Raw genomic sequence first — 22,198 nt, forward strand, 5'->3', positions numbered from 1 at the left:
AGGGACAAGTTCACTGTTTATCAAACTTCTAACCACATAGGCTAACATTTCATTTTCGCGACAAAAGTCATTTCAATACTTTCATTTTAGCGAATTTCAAGCCAAATAGGTTCACATATCATGTTTCGCATCAAGGGACATCGAGGGACATGTTCAACCTTCATATTTAACAGACATGTAACAATATAAGCTAAAATCTCGTTTTCGCGATAAGGGTCATCTCATTACTTTCTATTTACCAAATTTAAAACGAAATTGGTTCAAATATTATGGTACGCAATAAAGGACATCGAGGGACAAATTCAACATTAATATTTATCAAACTTTTAACCATATAGGCTAAAATCTCATTTTTGGGAAAATGGTCATTCAAATAATTTCATTTTGTCGAATACAAAACCAAATAGGTTCACATATCATGTTTCGTATCAAGGGAGAACGAGGGACAAGTTCAACCTTTATCAAACTTCTAACCATATAGGCTAAAATCTCATTTTCGCGAAAAAGTCATTCCAACACTTTCATTTTTCCGAATATAAAACCAAATAGGTTCACATATCATGTTTCGCATCAAGTCGAGGGACATGTTCACTGTTTATCAAACTTCTAACCACATAGGCTAACATTTCATTTTTGCGACAAGGGTCATTTCAATACTTTCATTTTAGCGAATTTCAAGCCAAATAGGTTCACATATCATTTTTCGCATCAAGGGACATCGAGGGACATGTTCAACCTTCATATTTAACAGACATGTAACAATATAAGCTAAAATCTCGTTTTCGCGATAAGGGTCATCTCATTACTTTCTATTTACCAAATTTAAAACGAAATTGGTTCAAATATTATGGTACGCAATAAAGGACATCGAGGGACAAATTCTACATTAATATTTATCAAACTTTTAACCATATAGGCTAAAATCTCATTTTTGGGAAAATGGTCATTCAAAGAATTTCATTTTCCCGAATACAAAACCAAATAGGTTCACATATCATGTTTCGTATCAAGGGAGATCGAGGGACAAGTTCAACCTTTATCAAACTTCTAACCATATAGGCTAAAATCTCATTTTCGCGACAAAGTCATTCCAACACTTTCATTTTTCCGAATATAAAACCAAATAGGTTCACATATCATGTTTCGCATCAAGTCGAGGGACATGTTCACTGTTTATCAAACTTCTAACCACATAGGCTAACATTTCATTTTCGCGACAAGGGTCATTTCAATACTTTCATTTTACCGAATTTCAAACCAAATAGGTTCACATATCATGTTTCGCATCAAGGGACATCGAGGGACATGTTCAACCTTCATATTTAACAAACATGTAACAATATAAGCTAAAATCTCGTATTCGCGATAAGGGTCATCTCATGACTTTCTATTTACCAAATTTAAAACGAAATTGTTTCAAATATTATGTTACGGAATAAAGGACATCGAGGGACAAATTCAACATTAATATTTATCAAACTTTTAACCATATAGGCTAAAATCTCATTTTTGGGACAATGGTCATTCAAATAATTTTATTTTGCCGAATACAAAACCAAATAGGTTCACATATCATGTTTCGTATCAAGGGAGATCGAGGGACAAGTTCAACCTTTATCAAACTTCTAACGATATAGGCTAAAATCTCATTTTCGCGACAAAGTCATTCCAATACTTTCATTTTTCCGAATATGAAACCAAATAGGTTCACATATCATGTTTCGCATCAAGGGACATCGAGGGACATGTTCAACCTTCATATTTAACAAACATGTAACAATATAAGCTAAAATCTCGTTTTCGCGATAAGGGTCATCTCATTACTTTCTATTTACCAAATTTAAAACGAAATTGGTTCAAATATTATGTTACGCAATAAAGAACATCGAGGGACAAATTCAATATTAATATTTATCAAACTTTTAACCATATAGGCTAAAATCTCATTTTTGGGACAATGGTCATTCAAATAATTTCATTTTGCCGAATACAAAACCAAATAGGTTCACATATCATGTTTCGTATCAAGGGAGATCGAGGGACAAGTTCAACCTTTATCAAACTTCTAACCATATAGGCTAAAATAGGCTAAAATCTCATTTTCGCGACAAAGTCATTCCAATACTTTCATTTTTCCGAATATGAAACCAAATAGGTTCACATATCATGTTTCGCATCAAGGGACATCGAGGGACAAGTTCACTGTTTATCAAACTTCTAACCACATAGGCTAACATTTCATTTTCGCGACAAAAGTCATTTCAATACTTTCATTTTAGCGAATTTCAAGCCAAATAGGTTCACATATCATGTTTCGCATCAAGGGACATCGAGGGACATGTTCAACCTTCATATTTAACAGACATGTAACAATATAAGCTAAAATCTCGTTTTCGCGATAAGGGTCATCTCATTACTTTCTATTTACCAAATTTAAAACGAAATTGGTTCAAATATTATGGTACGCAATAAAGGACATCGAGGGACAAATTCAACATTAATATTTATCAAACTTTTAACCATATAGGCTAAAATCTCATTTTTGGGAAAATGGTCATTCAAATAATTTCATTTTGTCGAATACAAAACCAAATAGGTTCACATATCATGTTTCGTATCAAGGGAGAACGAGGGACAAGTTCAACCTTTATCAAACTTCTAACCATATAGGCTAAAATCTCATTTTCGCGAAAAAGTCATTCCAACACTTTCATTTTTCCGAATATAAAACCAAATAGGTTCACATATCATGTTTCGCATCAAGTCGAGGGACATGTTCACTGTTTATCAAACTTCTAACCACATAGGCTAACATTTCATTTTCGCGACAAGGGTCATTTCAATACTTTCATTTTAGCGAATTTCAAGCCAAATAGGTTCACATATCATTTTTCGCATCAAGGGACATCGAGGGACATGTTCAACCTTCATATTTAACAGACATGTAACAATATAAGCTAAAATCTCATTTTCGCGATAAGGGTCATCTCATTACTTTCTATTTACCAAATTTAAAACGAAATTGGTTCAAATATTATGGTACGCAATAAAGGACATCGAGGGACAAATTCAACATTAATATTTATCAAACTTTTAACCATATAGGCTAAAATCTCATTTTTGGGAAAATGGTCATTCAAATAATTTCATTTTGCCGAATACAAAACCAAATAGGTTCACATATCATGTTTCGTATCAAGGGAGATCGAGGGACAAGTTCAACCTTTATCAAACTTCTAACCATATATGCTAAAATCTCATTTTCGCGACAAAGTCATTCCAACACTTTCATTTTTCCGAATATAAAACCAAATAGGTTCACATATCATGTTTCGCATCAAGAGACATCGAGGGACATGTTCACTGTTTATCAAACTTCTAACCACATAGGCTAACATTTCATTTTCGCGACAAGGGTCATTTCAATACTTTCATTTTACCGAATTTCAAACCAAATAGGTTCACATATCATGTTTCGCATCAAGGGACATCGAGGGACATGTTCAACCTTCATATTTAACAAACATGTAACAATATAAGCTAAAATCTCGTATTCGCGATAAAGGTCATCTCATGACTTTCTATTTACCAAATTTAAAACGAAATTGTTTCAAATATTATGTTACGGAATAAAGGACATCGAGGGACAAATTCAACATTAATATTTATCAAACTTTTAACCATATAGGCTAAAATCTCATTTTTGGGACAATGGTCATTCAAATAATTTTATTTTGCCGAATACAAAACCAAATAGGTTCACATATCATGTTTCGTATCAAGGGAGATCGAGGGACAAGTTCAACCTTTATCAAACTTCTAACGATATAGGCTAAAATCTCATTTTCGCGACAAAGTCATTCCAATACTTTCATTTTTCTGAATATGAAACCAAATAGGTTCACATATCATGTTTCGCATCAAGGGACATCGAGGGACATGTTCAACCTTCATATTTAACAAACATGTAACAATATAAGCTAAAATCTCGTTTTCGCGATAAGGGTCATCTCATTACTTTCTATTTACCAAATTTAAAACGAAATTGGTTCAAATATTATGTTACGCAATAAAGAACATCGAGGGACAAATTCAATATTAATATTTATCAAACTTTTAACCATATAGGCTAAAATCTCATTTTTGGGACAATGGTCATTCAAATAATTTCATTTTGCCGAATACAAAACCAAATAGGTTCACATATCATGTTTCGTATCAAGGGAGATCGAGGGACAAGTTCAACCTTTATCAAACTTCTAACCATATAGGCTAAAATAGGCTAAAATCTCATTTTCGCGACAAAGTCATTCCAATACTTTCATTTTTCCGAATATGAAACCAAATAGGTTCACATATCATGTTTCGCATCAAGGGACATCGAGGGACAAGTTCACTGTTTATCAAACTTCTAACCACATAGGCTAACATTTCATTTTCGCGACAAAAGTCATTTCAATACTTTCATTTTAGCGAATTTTAAGCCAAATAGGTTCACATATCATGTTTCGCATCAAGGGACATCGAGGGACATGTTCAACCTTCATATTTAACAGACATGTAACAATATAAACTAAAATCTCGTTTTCGCGATAAGGGTCATCTCATTACTTTCTATTTACCAAATTTAAAACGAAATTGGTTCAAATATTATGGTACGCAATAAAGGACATCGAGGGACAAATTCAACATTAATATTTATCAAACTTTTAACCATATAGGCTAAAATCTCATTTTTGGGAAAATGGTCATTCAAATAATTTTATTTTGTCGAATACAAAACCAAATAGGTTCACATATCATGTTTCGTATCAAGGGAGAACGAGGGACAAGTTCAACCTTTATCAAACTTCTAACCATATAGGCTAAAATCTCATTTTCGCGAAAAAGTCATTCCAACACTTTCATTTTTCCGAATATAAAACCAAATAGGTTCACATATCATGTTTCGCATCAAGTCGAGGGACATGTTCACTGTTTATCAAACTTCTAACCACATAGGCTAACATTTCATTTTCGCGACAAGGGTCATTTCAATACTTTCATTTTACCGAATTTCAAACCAAATAGGTTCACATATCATGTTTCGCATCAAGGGACATCGAGGGACATGTTCAACCTTCATATTTAACAAACATGTAACAATATAAGCTAAAATCTCGTATTCGCGATAAGGGTCATCTCATGACTTTCTATTTACCAAATTTAAAACGAAATTGTTTCAAATATTATGTTACGGAATAAAGGACATCGAGGGACAAATTCAACATTAATATTTATCAAACTTTTAACCATATAGGCTAAAATCTCATTTTTGGGACAATGGTCATTCAAATAATTTTATTTTGCCGAATACAAAACCAAATAGGTTCACATATCATGTTTCGTATCAAGGGAGATCGAGGGACAAGTTCAACCTTTATCAAACTTCTAACGATATAGGCTAAAATCTCATTTTCGCGACAAAGTCATTCCAATACTTTCATTTTTCCGAATATGAAACCAAATAGGTTCACATATCATGTTTCGCATCAAGGGACATCGAGGGACATGTTCAACCTTCATATTTAACAAACATGTAACAATATAAGCTAAAATCTCGTTTTCGCGATAAGGGTCATCTCATTACTTTCTATTTACCAAATTTAAAACGAAATTGGTTCAAATATTATGTTACGCAATAAAGAACATCGAGGGACAAATTCAATATTAATATTTATCAAACTTTTAACCATATAGGCTAAAATCTCATTTTTGGGACAATGGTCATTCAAATAATTTCATTTTGCAGAATACAAAACCAAATAGGTTCACATATCATGTTTCGTATCAAGGGAGATCGAGGGACAAGTTCAACCTTTATCAAACTTCTAACCATATAGGCTAAAATAGGCTAAAATCTCATTTTCGCGACAAAGTCATTCCAATACTTTCATTTTTCCGAATATGAAACCAAATAGGTTCACATATCATGTTTCGCATCAAGGGACATCGAGGGACAAGTTCACTGTTTATCAAACTTCTAACCACATAGGCTAACATTTCATTTTCGCGACAAAAGTCATTTCAATACTTTCATTTTAGCGAATTTCAAGCCAAATAGGTTCACATATCATGTTTCGCATCAAGGGACATCGAGGGACATGTTCAACCTTCATATTTAACAGACATGTAACAATATAAGCTAAAATCTCGTTTTCGCGATAAGGGTCATCTCATTACTTTCTATTTACCAAATTTAAAACGAAATTGGTTCAAATATTATGGTACGCAATAAAGGACATCGAGGGACAAATTCAACATTAATATTTATCAAACTTTTAACCATATAGGCTAAAATCTCATTTTTGGGAAAATGGTCATTCAAATAATTTCATTTTGTCGAATACAAAACCAAATAGGTTCACATATCATGTTTCGTATCAAGGGAGAACGAGGGACAAGTTCAACCTTTATCAAACTTCTAACCATATAGGCTAAAATCTCATTTTCGCGAAAAAGTCATTCCAACACTTTCATTTTTCCGAATATAAAACCAAATAGGTTCACATATCATGTTTCGCATCAAGTCGAGGGACATGTTCACTGTTTATCAAACTTCTAACCACATAGGCTAACATTTCATTTTCGCGACAAGGGTCATTTCAATACTTTCATTTTAGCGAATTTCAAGCCAAATAGGTTCACATATCATTTTTCGCATCAAGGGACATCGAGGGACATGTTCAACCTTCATATTTAACAGACATGTAACAATATAAGCTAAAATCTCGTTTTCGCGATAAGGGTCATCTCATTACTTTCTATTTACCAAATTTAAAACGAAATTGGTTCAAATATTATGGTACGCAATAAAGGACATCGAGGGACAAATTCTACATTAATATTTATCAAACTTTTAACCATATAGGCTAAAATCTCATTTTTGGGAAAATGGTCATTCAAAGAATTTCATTTTCCCGAATACAAAACCAAATAGGTTCACATATCATGTTTCGTATCAAGGGAGATCGAGGGACAAGTTCAACCTTTATCAAACTTCTAACCATATAGGCTAAAATCTCATTTTCGCGACAAAGTCATTCCAACACTTTCATTTTTCCGAATATAAAACCAAATAGGTTCACATATCATGTTTCGCATCAAGAGACATCGAGGGACATGTTCACTGTTTATCAAACTTCTAACCACATAGGCTAACATTTCATTTTCGCGACAAGGGTCATTTCAATACTTTCATTTTACCGAATTTCAAACCAAATAGGTTCACATATCATGTTTCGCATCAAGGGACATCGAGGGACATGTTCAACCTTCATATTTAACAAACATGTAACAATATAAGCTAAAATCTCGTATTCGCAATAAGGGTCATCTCATGACTTTCTATTTACCAAATTTAAAACGAAATTGTTTCAAATATTATGTTACGGAATAAAGGACATCGAGGGACAAATTCAACATTAATATTTATCAAACTTTTAACCATATAGGCTAAAATCTCATTTTTGGGACAATGGTCATTCAAATAATTTTATTTTGCCGAATACAAAACCAAATAGGTTCACATATCATGTTTCGTATCAAGGGAGATCGAGGGACAAGTTCAACCTTTATCAAACTTCTAACGATATAGGCTAAAATCTCATTTTCGCGACAAAGTCATTCCAATTCTTTCATTTTTCCGAATATGAAACCAAATAGGTTCACATATCATGTTTCGTATCAAGGGAGATCGAGGGACAAGTTCAACCTTTATCAAACTTCTAACCATATAGGCTAAAATCTCATTTTCGCGACAAAGTCATTCCAACACTTTCATTTTTCCGAATATAAAACCAAATAGGTTCACATATCATGTTTCGCATCAAGAGACATCGAGGGACATGTTCACTGTTTATCAAACTTCTAACCACATAGGCTAACATTTCATTTTCGCGACAAGGGTCATTCCAATACTTTCATTTTTCCGAATATGAAACCAAATAGGTTCACATATCATGTTTCGCATCAAGGGACATCGAGGGACATGTTCAACCTTCATATTTAACAAACATGTAACAATATAAGCTAAAATCTCGTTTTCGCGATAAGGGTCATCTCATTACTTTCTATTTACCAAATTTAAAACAAAATTGGTTCAAATATTATGTTACGGAATAAAGGACATCGAGGGAAAAATTCAACATTAATATTTATCAAACTTTTAACCATATAGGCTAAAATCTCATTTTTGGGACAATGGTCATTCAAATAATTTTATTTTGCCGAATACAAAACCAAATAGGTTCACATATCATGTTTCGTATCAAGGGAGATCGAGGGACAAGTTCAACCTTTATCAAACTTCTAACGATATAGGCTAAAATCTCATTTTCGCGACAAAGTCATTCCAATACTTTCATTTTTCCGAATATGAAACCAAATAGGTTCACATATCATGTTTCGCATCAAGGGACATCGAGGGACATGTTCAACCTTCATATTTAACAAACATGTAACAATATAAGCTAAAATCTCGTTTTCGCGATAAGGGTCATCTCATTACTTTCTATTTACCAAATTTAAAACGAAATTGGTTCAAATATTATGTTACGCAATAAAGAACATCGAGGGACAAATTCAATATTAATATTTATCAAACTTTTAACCATATAGGCTAAAATCTCATTTTTGGGACAATGGTCATTCAAATAATTTCATTTTGCCGAATACAAAACCAAATAGGTTCACATATCATGTTTCGTATCAAGGGAGATCGAGGGACAAGTTCAACCTTTATCAAACTTCTAACCATATAGGCTAAAATAGGCTAAAATCTCATTTTCGCGACAAAGTCATTCCAATACTTTCATTTTTCCGAATATGAAACCAAATAGGTTCACATATCATGTTTCGCATCAAGGGACATCGAGGGACAAGTTCACTGTTTATCAAACTTCTAACCACATAGGCTAACATTTCATTTTCGCGACAAAAGTCATTTCAATACTTTCATTTTAGCGAATTTCAAGCCAAATAGGTTCACATATCATGTTTCGCATCAAGGGACATCGAGGGACATGTTCAACCTTCATATTTAACAGACATGTAACAATATAAGCTAAAATCTCGTTTTCGCGATAAGGGTCATCTCATTACTTTCTATTTACCAAATTTAAAACGAAATTGGTTCAAATATTATGGTACGCAATAAAGGACATCGAGGGACAAATTCAACATTAATATTTATCAAACTTTTAACCATATAGGCTAAAATCTCATTTTTGGGAAAATGGTCATTCAAATAATTTCATTTTGTCGAATACAAAACCAAATAGGTTCACATATCATGTTTCGTATCAAGGGAGAACGAGGGACAAGTTCAACCTTTATCAAACTTCTAACCATATAGGCTAAAATCTCATTTTCGCGAAAAAGTCATTCCAACACTTTCATTTTTCCGAATATAAAACCAAATAGGTTCACATATCATGTTTCGCATCAAGTCGAGGGACATGTTCACTGTTTATCAAACTTCTAACCACATAGGCTAACATTTCATTTTCGCGACAAGGGTCATTTCAATACTTTCATTTTAGCGAATTTCAAGCCAAATAGGTTCACATATCATTTTTCGCATCAAGGGACATCGAGGGACATGTTCAACCTTCATATTTAACAGACATGTAACAATATAAGCTAAAATCTCGTTTTCGCGATAAGGGTCATCTCATTACTTTCTATTTACCAAATTTAAAACGAAATTGGTTCAAATATTATGGTACGCAATAAAGGACATCGAGGGACAAATTCTACATTAATATTTATCAAACTTTTAACCATATAGGCTAAAATCTCATTTTTGGGAAAATGGTCATTCAAAGAATTTCATTTTCCCGAATACAAAACCAAATAGGTTCACATATCATGTTTCGTATCAAGGGAGATCGAGGGACAAGTTCAACCTTTATCAAACTTCTAACCATATAGGCTAAAATCTCATTTTCGCGACAAAGTCATTCCAACACTTTCATTTTTCCGAATATAAAACCAAATAGGTTCACATATCATGTTTCGCATCAAGAGACATCGAGGGACATGTTCACTGTTTATCAAACTTCTAACCACATAGGCTAACATTTCATTTTCGCGACAAGGGTCATTTCAATACTTTCATTTTACCGAATTTCAAACCAAATAGGTTCACATATCATGTTTCGCATCAAGGGACATCGAGGGACATGTTCAACCTTCATATTTAACAAACATGTAACAATATAAGCTAAAATCTCGTATTCGCGATAAGGGTCATCTCATGACTTTCTATTTACCAAATTTAAAACGAAATTGTTTCAAATATTATGTTACGGAATAAAGGACATCGAGGGACAAATTCAACATTAATATTTATCAAACTTTTAACCATATAGGCTAAAATCTCATTTTTGGGAAAATGGTCATTCAAATAATTTCATTTTGTCGAATACAAAACCAAATAGGTTCACATATCATGTTTCGTATCAAGGGAGAACGAGGGACAAGTTCAACCTTTATCAAACTTCTAACCATATAGGCTAAAATCTCATTTTCGCGAAAAAGTCATTCCAACACTTTCATTTTTCCGAATATAAAACCAAATAGGTTCACATATCATGTTTCGCATCAAGTCGAGGGACATGTTCACTGTTTATCAAACTTCTAACCACATAGGCTAACATTTCATTTTCGCGACAAGGGTCATTTCAATACTTTCATTTTAGCGAATTTCAAGCCAAATAGGTTCACATATCATTTTTCGCATCAAGGGACATCGAGGGACATGTTCAACCTTCATATTTAACAGACATGTAACAATATAAGCTAAAATCTCGTTTTCGCGATAAGGGTCATCTCATTACTTTCTATTTACCAAATTTAAAACGAAATTGGTTCAAATATTATGGTACGCAATAAAGGACATCGAGGGACAAATTCTACATTAATATTTATCAAACTTTTAACCATATAGGCTAAAATCTCATTTTTGGGAAAATGGTCATTCAAAGAATTTCATTTTCCCGAATACAAAACCAAATAGGTTCACATATCATGTTTCGTATCAAGGGAGATCGAGGGACAAGTTCAACCTTTATCAAACTTCTAACCATATAGGCTAAAATCTCATTTTCGCGACAAAGTCATTCCAACACTTTCATTTTTCCGAATATAAAACCAAATAGGTTCACATATCATGTTTCGCATCAAGAGACATCGAGGGACATGTTCACTGTTTATCAAACTTCTAACCACATAGGCTAACATTTCATTTTCGCGACAAGGGTCATTTCAATACTTTCATTTTACCGAATTTCAAACCAAATAGGTTCACATATCATGTTTCGCATCAAGGGACATCGAGGGACATGTTCAACCTTCATATTTAACAAACATGTAACAATATAAGCTAAAATCTCGTATTCGCGATAAGGGTCATCTCATGACTTTCTATTTACCAAATTTAAAACGAAATTGTTTCAAATATTATGTTACGGAATAAAGGACATCGAGGGACAAATTCAACATTAATATTTATCAAACTTTTAACCATATAGGCTAAAATCTCATTTTTGGGAAAATGGTCATTCAAATAATTTCATTTTGTCGAATACAAAACCAAATAGGTTCACATATCATGTTTCGTATCAAGGGAGAACGAGGGACAAGTTCAACCTTTATCAAACTTCTAACCATATAGGCTAAAATCTCATTTTCGCGAAAAAGTCATTCCAACACTTTCATTTTTCCGAATATAAAACCAAATAGGTTCACATATCATGTTTCGCATCAAGTCGAGGGACATGTTCACTGTTTATCAAACTTCTAACCACATAGGCTAACATTTCATTTTCGCGACAAGGGTCATTTCAATACTTTCATTTTAGCGAATTTCAAGCCAAATAGGTTCACATATCATTTTTCGCATCAAGGGACATCGAGGGACATGTTCAACCTTCATATTTAACAGACATGTAACAATATAAGCTAAAATCTCGTTTTCGCGATAAGGGTCATCTCATTACTTTCTATTTACCAAATTTAAAACGAAATTGGTTCAAATATTATGGTACGCAATAAAGGACATCGAGGGACAAATTCTACATTAATATTTATCAAACTTTTAACCATATAGGCTAAAATCTCATTTTTGGGAAAATGGTCATTCAAAGAATTTCATTTTCCCGAATACAAAACCAAATAGGTTCACATATCATGTTTCGTATCAAGGGAGATCGAGGGACAAGTTCAACCTTTATCAAACTTCTAACCATATAGGCTAAAATCTCATTTTCGCGACAAAGTCATTCCAACACTTTCATTTTTCCGAATATAAAACCAAATAGGTTCACATATCATGTTTCGCATCAAGAGACATCGAGGGACATGTTCACTGTTTATCAAACTTCTAACCACATAGGCTAACATTTCATTTTCGCGACAAGGGTCATTTCAATACTTTCATTTTACCGAATTTCAAACCAAATAGGTTCACATATCATGTTTCGCATCAAGGGACATCGAGGGACATGTTCAACCTTCATATTTAACAAACATGTAACAATATAAGCTAAAATCTCGTATTCGCGATAAGGGTCATCTCATGACTTTCTATTTACCAAATTTAAAACGAAATTGTTTCAAATATTATGTTACGGAATAAAGGACATCGAGGGACAAATTCAACATTAATATTTATCAAACTTTTAACCATATAGGCTAAAATCTCATTTTTGGGAAAATGGTCATTCAAATAATTTCATTTTGTCGAATACAAAACCAAATAGGTTCACATATCATGTTTCGTATCAAGGGAGAATGAGGGACAAGTTCAACCTTTATCAAACTTCTAACCATATAGGCTAAAATCTCATTTTCGCGAAAAAGTCATTCCAACACTTTCATTTTTCCGAATATAAAACCAAATAGGTTCACATATCATGTTTCGCATCAAGTCGAGGGACATGTTCACTGTTTATCAAACTTCTAACCACATAGGCTAACATTTCATTTTCGCGACAAGGGTCATTTCAATACTTTCATTTTAGCGAATTTCAAGCCAAATAGGTTCACATATCATTTTTCGCATCAAGGGACATCGAGGGACATGTTCAACCTTCATATTTAACAGACATGTAACAATATAAGCTAAAATCTCGTTTTCGCGATAAGGGTCATCTCATTACTTTCTATTTACCAAATTTAAAACGAAATTGGTTCAAATATTATGGTACGCAATAAAGGACATCGAGGGACAAATTCTACATTAATATTTATCAAACTTTTAACCATATAGGCTAAAATCTCATTTTTGGGAAAATGGTCATTCAAAGAATTTCATTTTCCCGAATACAAAACCAAATAGGTTCACATATCATGTTTCGTATCAAGGGAGATCGAGGGACAAGTTCAACCTTTATCAAACTTCTAACCATATAGGCTAAAATCTCATTTTCGCGACAAAGTCATTCCAACACTTTCATTTTTCCGAATATAAAACCAAATAGGTTCACATATCATGTTTCGCATCAAGAGACATCGAGGGACATGTTCACTGTTTATCAAACTTCTAACCACATAGGCTAACATTTCATTTTCGCGACAAGGGTCATTTCAATACTTTCATTTTACCGAATTTCAAACCAAATAGGTTCACATATCATGTTTCGCATCAAGGGACATCGAGGGACATGTTCAACCTTCATATTTAACAAACATGTAACAATATAAGCTAAAATCTCGTATTCGCGATAAGGGTCATCTCATGACTTTCTATTTACCAAATTTAAAACGAAATTGTTTCAAATATTATGTTACGGAATAAAGGACATCGAGGGACAAATTCAACATTAATATTTATCAAACTTTTAACCATATAGGCTAAAATCTCATTTTTGGGACAATGGTCATTCAAATAATTTTATTTTGCCGAATACAAAACCAAATAGGTTCACATATCATGTTTCGTATCAAGGGAGATCGAGGGACAAGTTCAACCTTTATCAAACTTCTAACGATATAGGCTAAAATCTCATTTTCGCGACAAAGTCATTCCAATACTTTCATTTTTCCGAATATGAAACCAAATAGGTTCACATATCATGTTTCGCATCAAGGGACATCGAGGGACATGTTCAACCTTCATATTTAACAAACATGTAACAATATAAGCTAAAATCTCGTTTTCGCGATAAGGGTCATCTCATTACTTTCTATTTACCAAATTTAAAACGAAATTGGTTCAAATATTATGTTACGCAATAAAGAACATCGAGGGACAAATTCAATATTAATATTTATCAAACTTTTAACCATATAGGCTAAAATCTCATTTTTGGGACAATGGTCATTCAAATAATTTCATTTTGCCGAATACAAAACCAAATAGGTTCACATATCATGTTTCGTATCAAGGGAGATCGAGGGACAAGTTCAACCTTTATCAAACTTCTAACCATATAGGCTAAAATAGGCTAAAATCTCATTTTCGCGACAAAGTCATTCCAATACTTTCATTTTTCCGAATATGAAACCAAATAGGTTCACATATCATGTTTCGCATCAAGGGACATCGAGGGACAAGTTCACTGTTTATCAAACTTCTAACCACATAGGCTAACATTTCATTTTCGCGACAAAAGTCATTTCAATACTTTCATTTTAGCGAATTTCAAGCCAAATAGGTTCACATATCATGTTTCGCATCAAGGGACATCGAGGGACATGTTCAACCTTCATATTTAACAGACATGTAACAATATAAGCTAAAATCTCGTTTTCGCGATAAGGGTCATCTCATTACTTTCTATTTACCAAATTTAAAACGAAATTGGTTCAAATATTATGTTACGCAATAAAGAACATCGAGGGACAAATTCAATATTAATATTTATCAAACTTTTAACCATATAGGCTAAAATCTCATTTTTGGGACAATGGTCATTCAAATAATTTCATTTTGCCGAATACAAAACCAAATAGGTTCACATATCATGTTTCGTATCAAGGGAGATCGAGGGACAAGTTCAACCTTTATCAAACTTCTAACCATATAGGCTAAAATAGGCTAAAATCTCATTTTCGCGACAAAGTCATTCCAATACTTTCATTTTTCCGAATATGAAACCAAATAGGTTCACATATCATGTTTCGCATCAAGGGACATCGAGGGACAAGTTCACTGTTTATCAAACTTCTAACCACATAGGCTAACATTTCATTTTCGCGACAAAAGTCATTTCAATACTTTCATTTTAGCGAATTTCAAGCCAAATAGGTTCACATATCATGTTTCGCATCAAGGGACATCGAGGGACATGTTCAACCTTCATATTTAACAGACATGTAACAATATAAGCTAAAATCTCGTTTTCGCGATAAGGGTCATCTCATTACTTTCTATTTACCAAATTTAAAACGAAATTGGTTCAAATATTATGGTACGCAATAAAGGACATCGAGGGACAAATTCAACATTAATATTTATCAAACTTTTAACCATATAGGCTAAAATCTCATTTTTGGGAAAATGGTCATTCAAATAATTTCATTTTGTCGAATACAAAACCAAATAGGTTCACATATCATGTTTCGTATCAAGGGAGAACGAGGGACAAGTTCAACCTTTATCAAACTTCTAACCATATAGGCTAAAATCTCATTTTCGCGAAAAAGTCATTCCAACACTTTCATTTTTCCGAATATAAAACCAAATAGGTTCACATATCATGTTTCGCATCAAGTCGAGGGACATGTTCACTGTTTATCAAACTTCTAACCACATAGGCTAACATTTCATTTTCGCGACAAGGGTCATTTCAATACTTTCATTTTAGCGAATTTCAAGCCAAATAGGTTCACATATCATTTTTCGCATCAAGGGACATCGAGGGACATGTTCAACCTTCATATTTAACAGACATGTAACAATATAAGCTAAAATCTCATTTTCGCGATAAGGGTCATCTCATTACTTTCTATTTACCAAATTTAAAACGAAATTGGTTCAAATATTATGGTACGCAATAAAGGACATCGAGGGACAAATTCTACATTAATATTTATCAAACTTTTAACCATATAGGCTAAAATCTCATTTTTGGGAAAATGGTCATTCAAATAATTTCATTTTGCCGAATACAAAACCAAATAGGTTCACATATCATGTTTCGTATCAAGGGAGATCGAGGGACAAGTTCAACCTTTATCAAACTTCTAACCATATAGGCTAAAATCTCATTTTCGCGACAAAGTCATTCCAACACTTTCATTTTTCCGAATATAAAACCAAATAGGTTCACATATCATGTTTCGCATCAAGAGACATCGAGGGACATGTTCACTGTTTATCAAACTTCTAACCACATAGGCTAACATTTCATTTTCGTGACAAGGGTCATTCCAATACTTTCATTTTTCCGAATATGAAACCAAATAGGTTCACATATCATGTTTCGCATCAAGGGACATCGAGGGACATGTTCAACCTTCATATTTAACAAACATGTAACAATATAAGCTAAAATCTCGTTTTCGCGATAAGGGTCATCTCATTACTTTCTATTTACCAAATTTAAAACGAAATTGGTTCAAATATTATGTTACGGAATAAAGGACATCGAGGGACAAATTCAACATTAATATTTATCAAACTTTTAACCATATAGGCTAAAATCTCATTTTTGGGACAATGGTCATTCAAATAATTTTATTTTGCCGAATACAAAACCAAATAGGTTCACATATCATGTTTCGTATCAAGGGAGATCGAGGGACAAGTTCAACCTTTATCAAACTTCTAACGATATAGGCTAAAATCTCATTTTCGCGACAAAGTCATTCCAATACTTTCATTTTTCCGAATATGAAACCAAATAGGTTCACATATCATGTTTCGCATCAAGGGACATCGAGGGTCATGTTCAACCTTCATATTTAACAAACATGTAACAATATAAGCTAAAATCTCGTTTTCGCGATAAGGGTCATCTCATTACTTTCTATTTACCAAATTTAAAACGAAATTGGTTCAAATATGATGTTACGCAATAAAGAACATCGAGGGACAAATTCAATATTAATATTTATCAAACTTTTAACCATATAGGCTAAAATCTCATTTTTGGGACAATGGTCATTCAAATAATTTCATTTTGCCGAATACAAAACCAAATAGGTTCACATATCATGTTTCGTATCAAGGGAGATCGAGGGACAAGTTCAACCTTTATCAAACTTCTAACCATATAGGCTAAAATAGGCTAAAATCTCATTTTCGCGACAAAGTCATTCCAATACTTTCATTTTTCCGAATATGAAACCAAATAGGTTCACATATCATGTTTCGCATCAAGGGACATCGAGGGACAAGTTCACTGTTTATCAAACTTCTAACCACATAGGCTAACATTTCATTTTCGCGACAAAAGTCATTTCAATACTTTCATTTTAGCGAATTTCAAGCCAAATAGGTTCACATATCATGTTTCGCATCAAGGGACATCGAGGGACATGTTCAACCTTCATATTTAACAGACATGTAACAATATAAGCTAAAATCTCGTTTTCGCGATAAGGGTCATCTCATTACTTTCTATTTACCAAATTTAAAACGAAATTGGTTCAAATATTATGGTACGCAATAAAGGACATCGAGGGACAAATTCAACATTAATATTTATCAAACTTTTAACCATATAGGCTAAAATCTCATTTTTGGGAAAATGGTCATTCAAATAATTTCATTTTGTCGAATACAAAACCAAATAGGTTCACATATCATGTTTCGTATCAAGGGAGAACGAGGGACAAGTTCAACCTTTATCAAACTTCTAACCATATAGGCTAAAATCTCATTTTCGCGAAAAAGTCATTCCAACACTTTCATTTTTCCGAATATAAAACCAAATAGGTTCACATATCATGTTTCGCATCAAGTCGAGGGACATGTTCACTGTTTATCAAACTTCTAACCACATAGGCTAACATTTCATTTTCGCGACAAGGGTCATTTCAATACTTTCATTTTAGCGAATTTCAAGCCAAATAGGTTCACATATCATTTTTCGCATCAAGGGACATCGAGGGACATGTTCAACCTTCATATTTAACAGACATGTAACAATATAAGCTAAAATCTCATTTTCGCGATAAGGGTCATCTCATTACTTTCTATTTACCAAATTTAAAACGAAATTGGTTCAAATATTATGGTACGCAATAAAGGACATCGAGGGACAAATTCTACATTAATATTTATCAAACTTTTAACCATATAGGCTAAAATCTCATTTTTGGGAAAATGGTCATTCAAATAATTTCATTTTGCCGAATACAAAACCAAATAGGTTCACATATCATGTTTCATATCAAGGGAGATCGAGGGACAAGTTCAACCTTTATCAAACTTCTAACCATATAGGCTAAAATCTCATTTTCGCGACAAAGTCATTCCAACACTTTCATTTTTCCGAATATAAAACCAAATAGGTTCACATATCATGTTTCGCATCAAGAGACATCGAGGGACATGTTCACTGTTTATCAAACTTCTAACCACATAGGCTAACATTTCATTTTCGCGACAAGGGTCATTCCAATACTTTCATTTTTCCGAATATGAAACCAAATAGGTTCACATATCATGTTTCGCATCAAGGGACATCGAGGGACATGTTCAACCTTCATATTTAACAAACATGTAACAATATAAGCTAAAATCTCGTTTTCGCGATAAGGGTCATCTCATTACTTTCTATTTACCAAATTTAAAACGAAATTGGTTCAAATATTATGGTACGCAATAAAGGACATCGAGGGACAAATTCTACATTAATATTTATCAAACTTTTAACCATATAGGCTAAAATCTCATTTTTGGGAAAATGGTCATTCAAAGAATTTCATTTTCCCGAATACAAAACCAAATAGGTTCACATATCATGTTTCGTATCAAGGGAGATCGAGGGACAAGTTCAACCTTTATCAAACTTCTAACCATATAGGCTAAAATCTCATTTTCGCGACAAAGTCATTCCAACACTTTCATTTTTCCGAATATAAAACCAAATAGGTTCACATATCATGTTTCGCATCAAGAGACATCGAGGGACATGTTCACTGTTTATCAAACTTCTAACCACATAGGCTAACATTTCATTTTCGCGACAAGGGTCATTTCAATACTTTCATTTTATCGAATTTCAAACCAAATAGGTTCACATATCATGTTTCGCATCAAGGGACATCGAGGGACATGTTCAACCTTCATATTTAACAAACATGTAACAATATAAGCTAAAATCTCGTATTCGCGATAAGGGTCATCTCATGACTTTCTATTTACCAAATTTAAAACGAAATTGTTTCAAATATTATGTTACGGAATAAAGGACATCGAGGGACAAATTCAACATTAATATTTATCAAACTTTTAACCATATAGGCTAAAATCTCATTTTTGGGACAATGGTCATTCAAATAATTTTATTTTGCCGAATACAAAACCAAATAGGTTCACATATCATGTTTCGTATCAAGGGAGATCGAGGGACAAGTTCAACCTTTATCAAACTTCTAACGATATAGGCTAAAATCTCATTTTCGCGACAAAGTCATTCCAATACTTTCATTTTTCCGAATATGAAACCAAATAGGTTCACATATCATGTTTCGCATCAAGGGACATCGAGGGACATGTTCAACCTTCATATTTAACAAACATGTAACAATATAAGCTAAAATCTCGTTTTCGCGATAAGGGTCATCTCATTACTTTCTATTTACCAAATTTAAAACGAAATTGGTTCAAATATTATGTTACGCAATAAAGAACATCGAGGGACAAATTCAATATTAATATTTATCAAACTTTTAACCATATAGGCTAAAATCTCATTTTTGGGACAATGGTCATTCAAATAATTTCATTTTGCCGAATACAAAACCAAATAGGTTCACATATCATGTTTCGTATCAAGGGAGATCGAGGGACAAGTTCAACCTTTATCAAACTTCTAACCATATAGGCTAAAATAGGCTAAAATCTCATTTTCGCGACAAAGTCATTCCAATACTTTCATTTTTCCGAATATGAAACCAAATAGGTTCACATATCATGTTTCGCATCAAGGGACATCGAGGGACAAGTTCACTGTTTATCAAACTTCTAACCACATAGGCTAACATTTCATTTTCGCGACAAAAGTCATTTCAATACTTTCATTTTAGCGAATTTCAAGCCAAATAGGTTCACATATCATGTTTCGCATCAAGGGACATCGAGGGACATGTTCAACCTTCATATTTAACAGACATGTAACAATATAAGCTAAAATCTCGTTTTCGCGATAAGGGTCATCTCATTACTTTCTATTTACCAAATTTAAAACGAAATTGGTTCAAATATTATGGTACGCAATAAAGGACATCGAGGGACAAATTCAACATTAATATTTATCAAACTTTTAACCATATAGGCTAAAATCTCATTTTTGGGAAAATGGTCATTCAAATAATTTCATTTTGTCGAATACAAAACCAAATAGGTTCACATATCATGTTTCGTATCAAGGGAGAACGAGGGACAAGTTCAACCTTTATCAAACTTCTAACCATATAGGCTAAAATCTCATTTTCGCGAAAAAGTCATTCCAACACTTTCATTTTTCCGAATATAAAACCAAATAGGTTCACATATCATGTTTCGCATCAAGTCGAGGGACATGTTCACTGTTTATCAAACTTCTAACCACATAGGCTAACATTTCATTTTCGCGACAAGGGTCATTTCAATACTTTCATTTTAGCGAATTTCAAGCCAAATAGGTTCACATATCATTTTTCGCATCAAGGGACATCGAGGGACATGTTCAACCTTCATATTTAACAGACATGTAACAATATAAGCTAAAATCTCGTTTTCGCGATAAGGGTCATCTCATTACTTTCTATTTACCAAATTTAAAACGAAATTGGTTCAAATATTATGGTACGCAATAAAGGACATCGAGGGACAAATTCTACATTAATATTTATCAAACTTTTAACCATATAGGCTAAAATCTCATTTTTGGGAAAATGGTCATTCAAAGAATTTCATTTTCCCGAATACAAAACCAAATAGGTTCACATATCATGTTTCGTATCAAGGGAGATCGAGGGACAAGTTCAACCTTTATCAAACTTCTAACCATATAGGCTAAAATCTCATTTTCGCGACAAAGTCATTCCAACACTTTCATTTTTCCGAATATAAAACCAAATAGGTTCACATATCATGTTTCGCATCAAGAGACATCGAGGGACATGTTCACTGTTTATCAAACTTCTAACCACATAGGCTAACATTTCATTTTCGCGACAAGGGTCATTTCAATACTTTCATTTTACCGAATTTCAAACCAAATAGGTTCACATATCATGTTTCGCATCAAGGGACATCGAGGGACATGTTCAACCTTCATATTTAACAAACATGTAACAATATAAGCTAAAATCTCGTATTCGCGATAAGGGTCATCTCATGACTTTCTATTTACCAAATTTAAAACGAAATTGTTTCAAATATTATGTTACGGAATAAAGGACATCGAGGGACAAATTCAACATTAATATTTATCAAACTTTTAACCATATAGGCTAAAATCTCATTTTTGGGACAATGGTCATTCAAATAATTTTATTTTGCCGAATACAAAACCAAATAGGTTCACATATCATGTTTCGTATCAAGGGAGATCGAGGGACAAGTTCAACCTTTATCAAACTTCTAACGATATAGGCTAAAATCTCATTTTCGCGACAAAGTCATTCCAATACATTCATTTTTCCGAATATGAAACCAAATAGGTTCACATATCATGTTTCGCATCAAGGGACATCGAGGGACATGTTCAACCTTCATATTTAACAAACATGTAACAATATAAGCTAAAATCTCGTTTTCGCGATAAGGGTCATCTCATTACTTTCTATTTACCAAATTTAAAACGAAATTGGTTCAAATATTATGTTACGCAATAAAGAACATCGAGGGACAAATTCAATATTAATATTTATCAAACTTATAACCATATAGGCTAAAATCTCATTTTTGGGACAATGGTCATTCAAATAATTTCATTTTGCCGAATACAAAACCAAATAGGTTCACATATCATGTTTCGTATCAAGGGAGATCGAG

The sequence above is a fragment of the Medicago sativa genome, chromosome 6, assembly GCF_051527215.1.
Source record: "Medicago sativa cultivar Bolivia chromosome 6, Bolivia_mono, whole genome shotgun sequence".
Classification (NCBI taxonomy): Eukaryota; Viridiplantae; Streptophyta; class Magnoliopsida; order Fabales; family Fabaceae; genus Medicago; species Medicago sativa.